Raw genomic sequence first — 14,864 nt, forward strand, 5'->3', positions numbered from 1 at the left:
AAAGGTAGGAACGTCTGACCCGGTTCTGCATTGCAGCTCACAGCTTGCATGGAGAAGTGGCAGCTTTGGTGACTACATCTCCCAGCATGCAGTGGGGCCAGGCAGCTTGGCGGGACTTAAGTGGCACCTCCACTGAACCAGTGGAAGTGCCTGTGACCTGCTCTGTTTTGTGCTGGGCAGGTGTGTCCTTTGGGCTCTGGGGTTCTTGCTCAGGGAAGTTGGAGGGGCCAGGTCGGTGGGCTGCTGTGTAAATACATCAGGGCGGTGCCTCGGCCGGCCTTCCCACAGGGCGACTGCCATACAGACTGGCGGATCTCACAGTGCCAGGGACACTAACAGCCAACAGGCAAGTAGCTTCTGAAATGCAGGTGCAGGGTTCCCCCATCGCACCAGCCTGCTCTGTGGAGATGCCGGAAACCTCTCCCAGTCCAGCTGTCAAACTCAGCAGCGCCCGGCCTTAGTTACTTACCCGCCTGCTGTAATGGGGGCAGGTCGGTCCCCTCACTGCTCTTACAGAGGCGGAAGCTGAGGCACAAAGCTGTTCTGCCTTGCCAAAGCCAAGAGGACAGCCAGTGGCGAGACAGAGACCGGCGCCCGGCCGCCTCGGTTCCTGGGTCTCTAGCCCAGCCTGCTGCCTGCCTGGCCAATACAGGATGCTCGCCTGCTCCCTCTGCCAATTCTGTGCTTGCCCTAACAGAGACGTGACCCCTTTGCCTGAGCTTTGGAGCATACAAGCCTGTCTGTCAGCCTGCTGCAGGACCCAAGCGGGATGTAGGACTCGCTGGTGGTCTCTGGGATTGTCTCTGGCAGCTGCAATAACAAGGCATATTGGACTTCTCCATTTACACAGCAGTGCTGGGTTGCCTCCCCAAGAAACCTCCCCCTGGAGCTGCTGCTGTCAGTGTCCCGCACTGCCTGCCCCTGTTCCTGATGGCTGTCCCAGAGCTCCCCATTCCGGCCCTCCCAAAACACTTGCCAAGCCAGAGCCTCCATCCACGGGGCCAGTGTGTGGTGGGGGTCCCTGCAGTGCTCTCTGCAGGCTAGCTCACTGCATGCTCCCTGAGGGATTCATGCAGCATGTGTACAGAGCCAGCCCGGCCGCCGGACCAGGCACCGGTCCCCATCCCCAAGTACACAACGTCCCTGGCGGGGACCGTGTTCTTCAGACACTGTCCGAACCTTGAGCAGAGATCACACATGCTAACAGGAGACACTGCCCCCTTGGTGGCTGGTCCATCCCTCTCATCCGGGCCTGGCCTGGGAGCACATCTTCCTTGGGAAGCGGGTCCTGCTGCAGCCTGTGCCATCCCCCAGCAACTTCGTACTGTGCCCTGCAGGCCAGGGATTTGGGCTGTGTCACGCCGGGGCGGGCAGGCGAACCTGCCTGCCAAGCAACTGGGAGGTTCAAGCATGAAGCACCCTTGTGGCAGCTGGAGTGTCTGAGAGCCTCAGTCCTCCACAGCATGGGGCAGGCTGGGTGGGTCCTGGGCTGCAGCAGGGGAGTGGGTGTGATGGGAGAGGTGCAAGGCAGGGGCACCTCCCCTTGCTGGCTCCTGTAGATTTCACACCAGCCTGCCTGGCCAGCATCCACGGCTGTGCTGGGGCTCTCGATCTGCTGGCAGTTGGGTGCTAATTGCCCTGCAGGAGGCAATGCTGCTGGGAGGAGACTCCCCCTAAACCCCACCTGGTGCGTGCTCAGAGTCAAATGCTGCCACAGGCACTGGGAGCGGGTGAGGATTTGCAGGTCGTGGAGGTGTTGTGCCGCTCCTGGACCAGCTATGCGGCTCTCGCTTGGCCGCTCCCTGAGATGAGAGCTCAGCCCTGGCCTTGGCGGATTCTGTGCAGGGGCTCAGATGTTCCCTTAGTCTGATGGAGGTTGGCCCCATCTCTGCGGAGGCTGTGCTTCAGCCCCGGCGCCAGCAATCCATGCTGGGTGTGCGAGCCCCTGCCCAGAGCCTGGGGTGTAGAAAGATGCCACAGTCCTGCTCAGAGAGAGCCTCTTAGAGGGGGCTGTGCGAATGGTGCTAACTGCTGTGCCCTGGGGCGCGCCCGGCGGCTCTGAGGGCCGGCTGTTAGCAGGGGTTCCGAGTGCTCACTCGTGTCTGTTCCATGGGAGGGGGGTGTGTGCCAGCCGCTCTGGCGCTGCAAGCTCTAGGGGGCTGGCCTGGCGCTCTCTGGAGTGTCGCGCACCTGACGGGATCTAAGGAACGCTGCTGCTGCCTCTCGCCCTCCGTCCCTTCTCGCCCCCAGCAGAGGTGCACGGAACGTCTTCTGCTCTTACCAGCGTCCTCCCAGACCTAGTGTACGTAGTGAGTGAGTTACCCTTCGCGGTAGTTCAGAGTTTCATTAGTCCCAACCCGGACTCAGCCTGGGGTGGGTCCTGCCCTGCTTCCCGGGCATTAAGCTATGCAGTCACTGCAGATACCCTGTGCCCATCAGCAGCAGTCCTTCCAAGCGTTACCATCCATGTGCAGAATAAATTTTATGTGCGCTGAGCCGTGTGCTCTACTAGTAGAAACAGAAACCTATCTGTGGGCACTTGGCTAATCAGCTGGCTGGCTTGAGTCTCCTGAGGGGCCACACAAGTGCCCAGCTTATAGGGAACACAGCCCATCAGCAGTCCCCATGGTGCTTGAGCAAAGACACACAAGTGACCAGTGTCACATCTGCAAGCCTTTCAGGCCTAAGGGGCTGGAGCACGTGACCTGTGAGGAGAGGCTGGGGGATTTGGGCTTGTTTAGTTTGCAGAAGAGAAGACTGAGGGGTGATTTAATAGCAGCCTTCAACTTCCTGAAGGGGAGCTCTAAAGAGGAGGGTGAGAAACTGTTCTCAGTGGTGTCAGATAGCAGAACGAGGAGCAATGGTCTGAAGTTACAGAGGGGAGGAGTAGGTTGGATATTACGAAAAACTATTTCCCCAGGAGGGAGGTGAAGCACTGGAATGCGTTGAGTGAGGTGGTGGATTCTTCATCCCTAGAGGTTTTTAAGTCCCATCTTGACATAGTCATGGCACGAATGATTTAGCTGGGGTTGATCCTGCTTTAGGCGGGGGGCTGGACTAGACGACCTCCTGAGGTCCCTTCTAGCCCTAGGGTGCTATGATTGTATGATAAGCCTAGGACTCAGAGGATTCACAATATGTGACTTGAAATGCTCCCGATGGAGCTGGTGGAGCAAAAGTCTCAAGTCAACACAGACTCACGGAAGCTCCATCTTTTTGGACGGAAAACATATTCATCTTCCAGCGTGCAGCTGAGAGTGGCCAACCACCGGGCCCTCCTCGGCTGTGGTGGCAAACCGTGGCCAAGTTTGACGTTTCCCTCCCAGAAGGTTCCTGGAGAGAATTCCAAGTGAGCCTCAGTGAGGTTGCCTCCGTGGTCAGGGTGGCACTTCAAGTGGCATCTGATGCAGCTGATTCTGTTGCCCGCACCAAGGCCTCTGCAGTTGCCATGTGGCGAGCTTCTTGGCTGATTCTCTCCAGATTGTCCGCTGAGGCTCTGCAGTCAGGGCAGGCCAGGCCCTGTTTGGGGATCAGGCCTGGAGGAAGCTGCTTGGCTTGAAGGGCTCCCTGACCGCCCTCAAGGCTCCAGGCTCTGTGTCCCAGGCCTGCTGTGTAAGTGGTTCAGCCTGCAGCATCCACAGGGGCAAGGGAGCCAATCCTGGCAGGACCTGCCTCCCAAAATGCCAAGGACTGTGAGCGCTGCCTGAGCAGTTCCCTGAGCCGTGCAGCCACACGGCTTCCCATTAGGCCCTGCGTAGGGGCTCCAGGCTGTAGGGGGGAGAGCTGCCTCACCCCAAGTCCTGGAGCTGCTGCACCCAGTGGGGAGGAGTTCCTTCCCTCCGGCCCCAGCAGGGAGTTGCCATGCCCTTCAGAGTGGAGACCCTCCCCATCGCTCCCAGCACAGAGCTGCCCAGGCAAGCCTGAGCCTCAACCCCTACCCCACTTTGAGCCCCCTCCTGCTCAGCCCCACTCCAGAACCTGCATCCCCAGCCAGAGTCCTGGCACCCCAACCCTGTGTCCCAGCCCTGAGCCCCTCATCCCCAGCCTCACCCCAGGCCCCGGAGCCCTCATACCCCTGTACATGTGACCCTTTGCCCCAGGCCTGAACAGCCTTCACACTCAGAACGCCTTGACCCCACGCCACCCTATGAATTCTGTTATGGTCACCAATATGCAGGTGGGGTGTGACACATCACCACCATGTGTCTCACCACCTCCACATCGGTGCACGTAAGAAAATGCATTCCACTCAGGGTGGAAAAAAGTAGAGGGGACACCCTGCTCTCTGCCCAGCTGGGCACGGACCCCTCCAAACAGTGAGTCACGAAGTTATTTTCAGTGCGTGCCCGAGGGCAGCCTACCAGACTGTGCCACAAATCCAGTTTCCCCTTTTTTTCCAACCACCTTTCTCTTTCCCTCTGCATGGAGCGCCGGGACCTTGGGCCTGGTCACAGCTCCACATCCTACGATTTCTGTCCACTCCCACCCCCACCTCACCTCCCTGTCCCCCTTCAAGTGCCCTTCGCACAACCTCTCCTCATGCGGGAGGTCAGGGTTTGGCAGCTGGTGCGGTGGAGGAGGTTCTGCTCGTACACAGGAACAGGGGGTTCTGTTCCCATTATTTTTAATCCCGAAGCCCAAGGGTGGCCGACGTCCCTTTCTGGACCTACAAGACCTCAACAGGTAATTAAAGCGGCTGAAGTTCTGCATGGTCTCCCTGGCTTCTGTCCTCCCTTTCCGGGATCCGGGAGACTGGTACTCCGCCTTCGGCCTGAGGGACACACACTTCCATGTCGCGATCTTTCCAGGCAGCAGACACTACTGCTGCCTTACAGCAGGTTCTGCCCAGTGCCAGTTCCCAGTCCTCCCTTTTGTCCTGGCTATAGCACCAAGGGTGTTTAGCAACTGCGTGGCTGGGGGCAGGGGGGTGGAGCTTACCTCAGGTGCTGGGGCACCAGACCTACCCGCACCTAAAAGCCATGTTAGTCGCCATTCACAGGATAAAATTAATCAGAGTGGTGCTCAGCTCACCCTCTGCAAGGCTGTTTCTGCCACTAGGTAGGTTTCAGGCCCTGACAGACCTCATCCAGGGGGTATCAGTATTTCCTCTGATGAAGTCCGGGGTTTGCCTGCTCCTGCTGGACCACTTGGCAGCATGCAAGTACAGGGTCTGCCATTCCAGGCTCCACAGGTCGACAGCCTGTTCCCCACCCTGGGACCCCCCGGCAAAGATCCACTGGCAAAAGTTACTTTGCTGCCGTGGTGGACTGATCGGGAGACGGTCCCAGAGAGAGTTCTGTTTGAAACCCCTCCTCTCCCTTGCGCTCGTATCAGCGCCTCAGACTTTGGCTGCAGAGTGCACTTCTGAGGTCTCTGGAGCGGGAAGTGGTCCCTGGAGGAGATGATGGTCCCTATGAATGTCAAAGAGCTCAGAGCTGTCCACTTGTCATGCGGGTCCTTTCTGCCTCACCTGTCGGGTAAAGCAGTGAATCCAGATGGACATCGCAGCCTTGATGTTCTGCAGCACCAGGCCAGGAGAACGAATTCCTCTGCTCTCTGCCAAGGGGCTCTGCATCTCCAGGACTTCTGCATCAGCCACAACATCCACCTGGAAGCTGGTCACTTCCCTAGCATCAGGCATATGCTGGCAGATCCCCTCAGCAGAGGCTTCCCTCACCACAAGAGGTTGCTCCTCCCAGAGGTTGGGAGAACTACCTAAGTAGATCTTCTTGTCACTAGGCAAAACAGTAAATGCTATCAGTCTTGCTCCCGGCACAAGTTTCCACTCCCTTTGTGATGTCAGTCTCCCGTTGTGGGTGGGGGGCCTGATGGAGGCGTTTCCTCGGTTCCCTCTTATCTGCAGGGTCCTGGGAAGGATCAAGCGGGAGAGAGCACAATCAATCACGACCACCCCAGTGTGCCCTTGCCAGCACTGATTTAGTACGCTTGTGAATCTGCAGTGACCCTTCCCTGGCTGCTCCCCAGCCAGCCAGACCTGCTGTCATGGGGTCGAGGTTGGCTTCTGCATGCCAGCCTCATGTCTTCTCCACCTCTTGGGCGTGCGCCTTCTGTAGCTGAATACAGAGGAGTGATGCGCCTGCCTGGCAGAGGCCCATGGGTCCTCCTGGGAAATAGGAAGCCCTCGACCTGGCTCACTTTTCTGCCTTGGTGGATGAGGTTTTCCTGCGGGATGTCGGAACATGGCCTCTCTCCCTCACACTCTTCTGTGCAGTCCCTCTTGGATGACCTGCTGTACCTAGACCCTGCCAAACTAGGGTCTGGCACGCTCGTCCATAAGCAAGCATCTGGTGGCCATCTCTGCTTGTCGCACACGGATGCCAGGCTAGGGGATTTTCCCATGACATGACAGTCAGATCCTTGAGAGGTCTCAGGAGACTGTTCCTGCAGGTGTGGACCCCATTCTGCAGCGGGTTCCTAACTTGGTTCTCTCCAGGCTCACTGGCCTGCTCCAGGCTCACTGGGCTCCTGCTCCCTTTCCCTCTTGTAATGGAGGGTCACTTTCCTGGTGGTGGTAACGTTGTCAGAAGAGTGTCTGAGATTAAAACCTTAACCTTGGAACTGCCTTACACAGTCTTCTGCAAAGACAAGGTTCAGCTGCAACCACATCTGGCCTTCCTGCCAAAGGTGGTGTCTACCTTCCGTATGAGTCAGGACATCTTCCTCCTGGTGTTCGGTCCCAAACTAAATGACAGGCATTGGGGTGGTCTTGTCTGACCTGCAGCACAGCAGAGGCCAGAAACCTGCCTGACAATCCATCTGCTTTTGGTTGAAACTTTGTCAGTGATGGAGAATACACCACAACCCTTGGGAAATTGTCCCAGCAGTTAATTACGCTCCCTGGTAAACATTTAGGCCTTAATGCCAGTCTGAGTTTATTTAGATTCAGCATCCTGCTATTGGATTATGTAAGACTTTTCGTCTGCTGGACAGCCGAGCCCAGTATTAGACCATTGTTCATCACGCAGGTACTTCCAGACAGATCAAGTTACTTGTTTTGTTAAGCTAACCAAATTGAGCTCTTTGAGTCTGTCGCTACAGAGCATGTTTTCGCTTCCTTTAATCTGACCCCTTTCCGATTTCTCTTTCTTAATGGTGGCACTAGACATGGATGCAGCAGGGGTTCCCCAGTGCCAAGTCCAGAGGTCAAACAACTTCTCCATGCCTTCTACCCCTTGATATATCCTAGGATTGGTTGCATTAGTGCCTTTGGCCAGCAGGCTGCTGGCCCCACAGGCATGTAGCGCAAGGTGGCATGGCCCTGGCCGGGTCCGGGTTGCATGAGGAGGCCCAAGTGTTATGGGGTAGTTGGTCTGAAGCTCAGGGATTGAACTGGAAGAAGAAATATGAGGGGTTCTTCTCCAGGCTCCATCCACATGAGGTGCAGCTGTTAGGGGCCTGGTCAGGCCTGCTCCCTCAGTTGTGCAGGGGCCCAGAGTGTGACTCCTTTTTGACTTCAGGAAAAAAAAATGAGGGACGCTTCTGAGCCCACCCACTCACGGTGCCAACCGACCCACCAGTAAAGGCGGAGGGGCAGAGCGGTTTGGTGTGAATCTTCCTCTCTTTACGTACATCATCTGGGGAGCCGTGACCTCGTTATCATTTAGCTCAGCTGCCCGCTGCTGAGGAATTAATGAGGTGTTCGCTCCTCAGCTGCTTCCAGCCTTGACAGGTGTCACTGTGTCGGTTCTGCTCACATCGTATTTCCCAGGGTTTGTGCCAAGCGTACGTAACAGCTGGAGACTTCCCTTTCCGGTGAAAGCCGAGGCCCTGAAGGACAGAGCAGGTTGCCGTGTTACTGGCGCACCACCCTCCCACATACCAAGTCCTTTCAGCTTTGCGGGGGGGGCACGACAGGGGCAGATCTGAGGCTTTGCTGCTTCTGCCTTTGGGACCAGAGGGATGTGAACAGAGAGCGGTCAGGTGCTAGGCAGAGCTGAGGGTGCTAGAGGAACGTGATGCCTGGAGGGAGCCATGCTGCCCCGCGAGGTGCTAGCAGAGCCCTCCGGACAGGCTGTTGACTGCAGAGCGGAGCGGTGTCTGGCTGGCTGAGAGGCGGAAGGCAGTGGCGATAAAGGCCAGCTCGCCGCGTGGGTCGTACAAATCTCTGTCCAAGGCTTAGGATTGTGAATGTAGGGCAGAGCTATAATTAAAGTGCTCCAGTGGTGCATCGTAGACACGGCCCGCAGCAACGGGAGGGCTTCTGCCATTGCCACAGCCAATCCGTGTTCCTGGAGGCGGTTGCTAGGGCGACGGGAGCATTCTTTTGTAGACTTAGTGCTGCCTGTCCCGGGAGCTAGGTGGGTTAGCTCCGTTTCTCTGAGGGGTGGGTTTTCCAGTGTAAATTCCTGTGTAGATCAGGCCTCAGATGCCTCGTTGCTGGGCTCCTCAGGGGGCATCACTGGGGACAGTGCGTTGGTGGTCAAACCAGCGAGGAGGTTGCATAAGGACCAGGAGCAGGAACAATATTCCAGTGCCTTCCTGGGACTGATGACCGGTGCAGAGAAGGTGGGTGGCTGCTCCCTGCCATTCACCCTTTCCCATATGCCTAGGGCTCAGCCAAAGGCAAGACCAGGAAAACTGCGTCGTGGCCCATGAAATATGGTCTCCTCCTGTGAAATGTGGCCTTCTGTGTGCTTCTACCCAGCACTGTGCATATTCCATGGGGGAGAACGTGTTTCGCAGCTTGAGCTATCCAGCTATGGTGAATGCATCAGGCCTACAAGCCCTGTAAGATTCTCTGCCTTCACTTTTCCTCCTCCTTGTCTCAAGGGCTAGCGGGTGCCAGGCACTCTCTGAGGGTGACCGTTCAGTGACTGAGACGCCTACGCTGGGGTCAGACGTGGGTTTTGTTCCCAAGGCTGGCTTAAGTGACAGTAGAAAAAATGTCACCCTTTAGCAAAGCTGTTGGGCAGTGGAGGGCAGCACCTACGGGCGACCCCATTCCAGGAGGCCCTCCATCTTTCACATGGCAGAGCCCTGAGAAGCGGAGCTTTAAACTAGAAGCTGTTCTCAGCCTTGGCTGTATAGCAGACCTGGGGTTCCACTGGGACCTGCAGTGAGGCTGAGGGGAATCCCCTGTCCCCCACACAAGGCTGCACCGTCAGACACCTTTCCATAGCGCTGCAAGCGTGGGCTGTGCTTCCAAGTTGTTGCGATGTCCCTGCTAGAGAGATGGGATTTTATAACAATGCCGGCAGGGCCAAGGCTACGCAGCAGTACTGGTAAACTTGCCTCGGGCTGGTGTATCTCACCCCTGTGCTGCTGTCAGAGGGTGATTGCTGCACACATGGGGCTGACTTTAATCAAGCTGGTTTTCTATAAATAGCCATGCAGCCGCCCTGCCCTGGGTGCTGGCCCTGGCTGAGCAGGCCCCTGGGTACGTACTTGGGAGACAGAGCAGGGAAAGGAGCTGTGTCTAGCTCAGGTGACCCACCGATGCTGCTGCTGTTCCTCTCTACGCTCATGTAGACATGCCGTTTGGGTGCGTCAGCACTCTGCTTGGAGTCCTAGCTGGCCAGCGGTGGCTGAAACCACCTCCTTGACTGGCCCCATCTCCCCAGCGCTGTTCACCAGTAGCATGCGTGTGCAGATGCTGTGGCGTCTGTACTGATAGAAACAGTTCTCCACTAACAGGTGCACGGTCTGGTCTGGTTTTGAGCTCCGTTCCTGGGGATCTCAGTGATTGGAAGCACCCCACCACCCCGAATCCTCATGGTTTTGGAACGCCTTTCTTCCCGCTAGCTCACCTTGGCAACCCAGCCCCAGGGGGCTGGCGCCGTGTAAAGCTACAAGCCGCATGCTGCTGCCTGGCCCAGGAACCAAGTCCCAATTTGCTCAGCCTGTGGGGAGCAGGAGCTGTGCAAGAGCAAAGGTGTCTATCTGCACATTGCAGAGGGCGTGCGTGCAGCAGCTGGGTGTGACAATGAGGAGCAGCTTGGTTGCACCGGTACCTGGCGCTCAGTACGGGTACAGCGTGTTTCGCTTTCTGAACCAGAATAAGCTACGCTGGTGTATGCTGACAGGCCTGCGCCTGCTCCACTTCATACTGGGGACTGAAGCAGCAAGCCCCGGGGGTTAAGGCCTTGCTGACAGTCTCTGTTCTTCCTCACTGTGCTGCAGCTCTGGAGCTCGGGGCCGCTGGGTCCAAGCTGATGTGTCCTCCTGTCATTCTCCCCTGTCGGTAAAACACAGGCTGGGGTGGAGTCCATACCAGGGGGATTCTGATGCTTTATTACCTGCCAACCAGAAGCCTAATCTGAGCATCTCTGTTTGCCATCAGCTGGGTGGATAATTAAATCCCTCAGGAGTGCAGGGTCCTTCTGGCTCCCCTCCTGCCTGACAACCTGTAGGCGATGCCCTGTGTGTCCACTTCCACAGACCTTCATTCCAAAGAGTTTCTCTACTACCCTCCTCGGTGTCGGTTGCTGACTCCCCTTTGCGGCAGGGGCTTGTGCCCTACATTATCCCACCTGTCCACATTTGCGCTGTGCCCGCCTCAGAGAGCTGCTCCCTCCGGCTCTGAGGAAGTAGCCCACTCCTTGTTAGCGGGCATTGTTGTTTGTGTTGCAACGCTGGGCGGGGCGGAGGGCTCTTGTACTGGAAGCTGTGCACTGAACAGTGAAGGACAGTCTCTGCCTAAGAGCACGTATGGCCTGAGGCAGATCAGGTGAGTGAGACAGAGCAGGGGTGGGATGGAGAGAGGAGTGATACCAACAGCAACATGCCCAAGTTGTAGCCAGTGGGAGCAGCAGGCAGTGCCAGCAACGTTCTCTCAGCCTCGTGGGCATCGGGAGGGCCAGGAGGAGGGGCAGGTAGGGATTTGGTGAGTTTTGCCCAGTGCGTTTGCCTCGTGAGAGGCGGGCGGGGCAAACACGAGAGAAGCAGGTGACTGGGGCTGGCGTCCCTGGCAGAGTGGAGGAGGGTAGGGCCTGTGCGATGGGGGACGGAGCGCTCGGATGCCGCAGCCAGAGACGCGATGTGTGCCTGAGGTGGTGGGGATGGGGAGTCCAAGGGTCGGACACAGAGAACACGGCGGGGCGGTCCAAGGGCCAGGAAGACAAGCTTGGGGACAGCATGTGTCAGGAGGGGGGCAAGGCACGGTGGCAGCGGAGGAGGGGTGAAGTCAGGACACAAGATGATGGGATTCAGGGGAGAGCTGGTAAACCACCGGGTTCCTGCGCGGCAGCTGCTCTGCTTCTGGCTTTGCAGCTGCAGGTGTGGGTCTCTTAAGTGCCCCGGTAGCTGTTCTGTGTCCACCTCTGCCCAGCTGTGCCCGCTGCATGAAAAGGCGGATGGCTGCTTCTGTTTGCCTGGCCGTAGTTGCTTGGCTGAATCCACTGCCCACCTGGCGCTGCCTGACCAGAGACAGAGGGTGTCTCATGGGGCTTGGCCCTGGCACTGGGGCCATGGAGCCTGTACCTGCTGCTGCGGCAGCCTGCTCCTGCCCCACACAAGCTGACAGTGGAGCTGAGAGGCTGCCCTGCGGACAGTGCAACGCATTGTCTTTGTGTGTACACAGCATCCAGGCTGCCAAATGTGACCGAGCTGGCAAGCCTCGCAGCCCTGTCAGCCGCTCGGGCACTGCCAGGAGAATGTCTCCGTGCTTGTTTTCAAGGGGAAAGCCCCGGCCTTGTGTGGGTTACTATAAATAGCCCACACAGCTGGAGAGCCCTGCTGTGCTGGCTCCTCCAGGGGAAACCAGAGGCTGTGTCCAAAGCCATCTTCCTGGGAAATAGAACTGGCTGCTGGAACCCAGTGGAGAGAAGCCAGAAAGCCTGTGGTACGAATGCTCCCTGTGCATCTTGGTGGCTGCATTTAACTCTTCGCGGGCTGGTGGGGGAAGCCAGCCTCTCCTTTAGTCCTGGTGGCAGGGATGCTTTGCTGTCAGGCCATCTACTCTGGGAGCGCTCCCAAGGCAGCTTCACAGTGCACCTGGCCATGGGAGCGAGAGTCTTTCTGGCCTCCTCAGCGAGTCGTGGAGTCAGGCCAGAAGAGACCACTCAACCATTGGGTATGACCTGCTTTCCAGCACAGGCCACCAACCCACCTGGTTACTCCACACCAGGACCAGTGACTGGTGTCACATGACCTGATTTTTGTCTTGGGTGTGGAAGCTATCTTATGTGTTCATTGTATCTGTTGGCCCCAAATATTGTGCCAAGGCAGGGGCTGTGTGAGGTGTCTAAGGAAAGCTGAGGATGCCCTGAATCTAGGTATGTTACTTAAATGTCTGTATCCCGTGTATGTAAAGCTACAGATTTTAGCCCTGCAGCTGTATGAGAAATGTTTCAGTGCCGAGGTTCACAAAGGGAGGTGGGGCTCCACCCCAGCCAGGACAATAGACTGAGCCAGGGCCCAGATGGCCAACACCCCTTCTGTGATGTTAGGGTTTTCCTACAGGGACTGCAGCGAATGGAAACTCAGCACAGAGACCCATCAGGTCAGGTGGTAAGCCAAGCCCTGTGGAGAAGAAAGGAATTTTCCCTCCACATATGAAAAACACTAAGATGGGCCCTGGCAGGGACTTTCTTGGCTCTTCAGTCCTCATGAGTTAAGTCTGTCTGGACTAGGGGCGCATCCCTCAAAGGGATGATGTAGTCTTAGCAGTGTCCATCTTTGATCTTCTGTCTGGTGGTCTCCAAGGGCCCATGTCCCAGCATCTGGACCCCAGCAGGCCGGATCTACGAGGCTCCAATGACTGAATCTATGTAACCTGAAATGAACTTTCAGAGACTTTCAAGAATTGGCAAATAACATCGCTGGCCTCCATCAACAACTGAAATTCATCTCTCTGACCCTGTTCTTCCTTTTTTTATGAATAAATCTTTCGATATTAGATCTAAAGGATTGATGAGTGTGTTGTTTTGGGTAAGATCCAAGTATGTGTTGCTTTAAGACTGTAGCTGGACCCTTTGGGGGCTGGAAGAATCTGTGCGGCATTGGTTGAAACAGGTTTAATGGCCGCTTACCTGAGTTTGGGGGTTGCTGGTCTGGGCTGGTAGAGCATCTGAGAAGTCCGTGGGTTTGCGTGTGTGACTCTGGCTGGCAGAGGTGCCGTGGAGGCTGGTTGGATTTGCCTTAGTGAGAAGGAAATCCCAGCCTGGGGCTGTAAGTAGCTCGGGTTTGAAGCGAAGGTACCTGGACGGATTTCTGTAGCTGTGCTTACCCCATCCTATCACACCCTGTCACAGGAGGCTGAACTGTTGGGTGTCACTGGCTGAGAACAGGAGGGACTGATGTGTGTCACTGCCTGAGAGTACTTCAGCAGCCAGGAGTTGATGGGGTGGAGTCTGGTCAGACGATCCTAGCAGGTAACTCCCCCCGTGCTGCAAACGAAGGAGAATCCCTTCCACCCCCAAAGTTCTTGCCAGTCTAACCAGGGGAAAATTCCTTCCCCATGCTGCGTACGGTGACGAATGCCATACCTGGGTCAAACCAAAGGTCCGTCTAGCCCAGTGTCCTGTCTTCAGGCAGTGGCCAGTGCCAGGTGCTCCAGAGGGAGTGAACAGAACAGGGAATTGTGAAGCGATCCCTCCCTTCGCCCATTCCCAGCTTCTGGAAAACAGAGGCTAGGAACACCAGCCCTGCCCAGCCTGACTAATAGTCAGTTATGGACCCGTTCTCCAGGAACTTGCCTAGTTCTCCTTTGAGAACTTGCTCGTGTCTATTTATAGACCCGGTATGGCAGTGAAGCAGCTTAACCTTACGGGCTGCATGTTCCGCATTAGGAGTGCCTGCTCGCCCTGTGCCCTGGTGCCGGCAGGTGTTACCTTAGCAGCACCTGTGGGGAGTGTTCCTGGCGACCCCTGGAGTGGCACTTCTAAGGCACAGTGTAATGGGTGCTGTCCGCTCCCCGACCTTCAGTTCCTTCTTGCCACCAGTGATGACGCCGAAATCTTCTGCTGCCTTGTGCAAGCTTGTTCACGCTGCTCGGTGGCGTGGCCTCTTTCTCTCTCTGTACGCAGCGATAGTTACTTAGACTCCTTAGTAGCTAGAGTTAGTTGCAGGTCCCAGACGGGAATTTTGTCCCACTTTGGGGCATGCGCTGATCTCCTGGGTTTAAGCCCTGTGACCTCTACAAGCATCCTGTGCCCATCAGCAATCCGTACAGCAGCTCCGTGCAGTGTCAAGGTGAAGGACTTGTTAGCAGCATGTGTCGCATCTGTAAACTGTTTAAACCCAGGGCTAAACGAGAGTGAGACATCCATGTTCGGGCTCTCCTGAGGGAGTGGCCGTTGGCCCTGGCACTGAAGCACTGACCTGACTGGTGCAGAGCATTCCCCCAGTGCCGTCATCCCGCCAGCACCAGTCCCCCTCACTGGCTCTCTTCTAAAAGGCTGAAAGCTCCGTGAGGGGCCTCAAGGAGAGGGTTGGAGGAGACTTTACAACCCTCACTGGGTGACTTGGCTCCTCCGCCGGCGTCCCAGGCACTGACTCAGGCCGAGTGGTCCAGCCTGCCCCATCCAAGCCTCGGTGAGGTCCTCCATCACATAAAGTGCTGTCCACACCTGGGTGGTACCGGCCTCAGTCTGGTCTGTGCTCGTTCACAGAATCCCAGGGCTGGAAGGGACCTCAGGAGGTCATCTAGTCCAGCCCCCTGCCCAAAGCAGGATCAACCCCAACTAAGTCATCCCAGCCAGGACCTTGTCAAGTTGGGACTTAAAAATCTCAGGGGATGGAGAATCCACCACCTCTCTAGGCAACGCATTCCAGTGCTTCGCCGCCCTCCTGCCAGTAGGGAGATTCCAAGCCTTATCGAGCCCAATTGTGGAAGTGCACGTTTCCCCGACCACGGGCAGGTTTGGCCTGCTCACGCTGGGTACGTGGCTGTGTGCATGTCCGTG

At 56.9% G+C, this 14,864-nt stretch overlaps 1 protein-coding gene across 4 annotated transcripts in view; it reads left to right on the forward strand.

The window, feature by feature from the left end:
• Positions 1-14,864, forward strand: part of DNMT3A (DNA methyltransferase 3 alpha) — a 234,181-nt gene that overhangs the window by 44,402 nt on the left and 174,915 nt on the right. The window lies entirely within an intron of this gene.

The sequence above is a fragment of the Carettochelys insculpta genome, chromosome 3 (genome assembly GCF_033958435.1).
Source record: "Carettochelys insculpta isolate YL-2023 chromosome 3, ASM3395843v1, whole genome shotgun sequence".
In the NCBI taxonomy this organism is placed as follows: domain Eukaryota; kingdom Metazoa; phylum Chordata; order Testudines; family Carettochelyidae; genus Carettochelys; species Carettochelys insculpta.